Source organism: Rhinopithecus bieti, unplaced genomic scaffold (genome assembly GCF_001698545.2).
Source record: "Rhinopithecus bieti isolate Rb0 unplaced genomic scaffold, ASM169854v2 scaffold_10351, whole genome shotgun sequence".
NCBI classification, from domain to species: domain Eukaryota; kingdom Metazoa; phylum Chordata; class Mammalia; order Primates; family Cercopithecidae; genus Rhinopithecus; species Rhinopithecus bieti.
In genome coordinates, this window is record NW_016806805.1 from 577,683 (window position 1) to 580,087 (window position 2,405).

Sequence of the window (2,405 nt, forward strand, 5' to 3'; positions counted from 1 at the left end):
AAAAAAAAAAAAAAAAAAAAAAAAAAATCAACAGAAATAAAAGTAGCAAACAAGTTGCTGTTTTTTAAGAAATAAGAAAAATAGCTGTTTGCCACTGACTCTCTCCTGTCTGTGTTCCGGCTGCTGGGAAGCCAGGAGTAGCTGGTGTAGTGTTATTATAACAGTCAGTGTGTCCCCTCGCCGAGCTATTAATCAATTGCTCCTTGCTCAGTTAGACGGAAAGTGTTGCTCTAAGTATTTATGGGCAGGTCTTCAATACCCGTGACGTCGCTGCCCATATATGGACTGAGGAACAGGGCTGGGCCAGGCGGCTTTTGCCGTCACATGGCTGATTTGCATACACGGGCTCGGCCGCGCGGACTCCGCCGGGCTCGCGACTCCCAGCTCGCAGCCGGCGGGGATCCGCGGGGGTCCCGGGCACGCGGCCCTAGCTGCAGCCTGGGTCCGGGGCACAGGAATCGCGGGAGAGAGGGCGCGCCATGGACCCAGCTGCAGCCACAGCGGGAGAGCGAGCGGCTCCGGGCTGCGGCTCAGCCTCCCGGGGCGGGGAGGAATTCCGGTTCTCTGGGACTTTCCAAAAAAGGCGAAGATCCGGTGCCGGCGGCTCCGCCTCCCTAGCCCTTGTTTGGGAGCCATTCCGGAAAATTAAACTTCGGAAAGAAACCGAGCTGAGCCGAGACACTACAGTCAAACCCCTACTCACTTTCTTGGCAGCTCAAAACCGCAAGCAAAAGGAGGCAGCGAAGAAAAAAAAAAGCTACATGCATTCACGGAAGCTGACTGCTTTTTTTCTGAATTACTTGGTGGAAAGAAGTGGCTGGTGATAAGAGTGAATGCGTATTGCTTTTTTGGAAAGTCTGTTCTATTCATACAGGAGCGAAAACGGAACAGGTTTGGGTTGTTTGTTTAAGTATTTTGGGCACCTTGGGACTGGGAGGGTAAACCCTAGGAGGAGCAGAATTAAGGTGGGGAGCTTCGAGAGAAATCCTCAGCCGGAGACACCCTCCTTCCTCTGCCCGCGCGCTCCCCGCCCCCCTTCAGCTGCTGCGCGGAGCGGGCGCCCTTCCCGGCGCGTCTGGGCGGTCGGCTGCGTGGGGGCGTCCAGATGGAAGCTTGGACACTCACCCTGCCCCTCCACACACACATACACACACACACTCGCTCCACTTCCGCTACACACTCCCGCCCCCGCTGCCCTCTTCACACACCCGCTCACACACCTTACACTACACACCTCCCTGTTGACTGCGCCCGCGCGCCCACGTTGCCAGCAGTGTCCCGGCGGCAGGGCGGGCTTCGGGCTCGCGGGACAGGAGGCTCTGTGAAGACACTGTCTTAGCCTTCACTACCTGTCCCGGCAGCCACAGATTCCTCCTGACCCCCATAGCCCACTATACAGGGCCGCGCCCTGCCCGCACCCGAGCCAGAATACACGTACTAGAATAAATATTTTCTCTCCCTCTCCAAAAAACACCTTGGTGAGCCCAGCGCGGTCCTCAGTGACGGCCGAAAGCATCTCTAATCACTTTCAAGACGCCATCCCCATCCCCCAACCCACTCGTTTTACTTTGCGAGACCCCGATAAACCCTTCTGTTTAGTTCCCAAAGCAATTTTTAAAAACTTTTCCAAAGTACAAATAGCAGCAGGTTCTGGCATCCTGGGCGCAAAGCTTCCACCAGTGAGCCCCAGCCCGCATAGGTAACCGGGCCTGGCCGGGGCCCCACAGGAGGCTGGTCCCGGGTGCCCAAGTCCAGCGCACCGCCGCCTGCATGGCTCATTCATGGTCGTTTGTGCAGGTTGCGAACTGCCCCAGAGCCCTTTCCCGCTCCAAAGCCGTGGAAGCCAGGGATAATGCGCAGGGTCAGCCTCGCGGGCCGGTCCTGTTCCTTTTTCACCCCCGGCACGGAGCGGCCCTAGCCTAGTGTGGGCCGGGGCAGGCGGGAGCCACTGCGCCACGCCGTGGAGGGAGCGCGGCGCTGCAGGCGGCTCTCCAGCCGCTCACCTGCCTCGACCGCTGCAGCCGTGCGCCTGCTCTAGCCAGGCCCAGCGCACCGCGGTCAGGGCCCTGGGGCGGCCGGAAGCGGTCTCTCCCTCTGCTCTTCCACCCAAGCGCTGCCTCTCCCTCTCCCTCCAAAAAAGCCGGTCTCCGGCGGCCGGCCATCTCTGATGTAAGTCACCCAGAGCACATTTGGGAAAGTTTCTCGCTCGCGCTGTGCGCTTTTTTTCCAATTGGGGATGAAAAGGACGTGGAAAGAAATCGCAGCAAGGTTAGCACCCTAGTAGATACCCCACACCCAGCAAAAATGTGCAAAGTCCTATTTCGAAAGAAAAAAAGAGAGAGAGAGAGAGAGAGAGAGGAAGGAAGGAAGGAAGGAAGGAAGGAAGGAAGGAAGGAAGGAAGGAA

The 2,405-nt window shown here is 57.8% G+C and overlaps 1 protein-coding gene across 1 annotated transcript in view; it reads right to left on the reverse strand.

Moving 5' to 3' along the window:
- The window catches only part of EGR2 (early growth response 2), a 9,198-nt gene that overhangs the window by 4,556 nt on the left and 2,237 nt on the right, over positions 1-2,405 (reverse strand).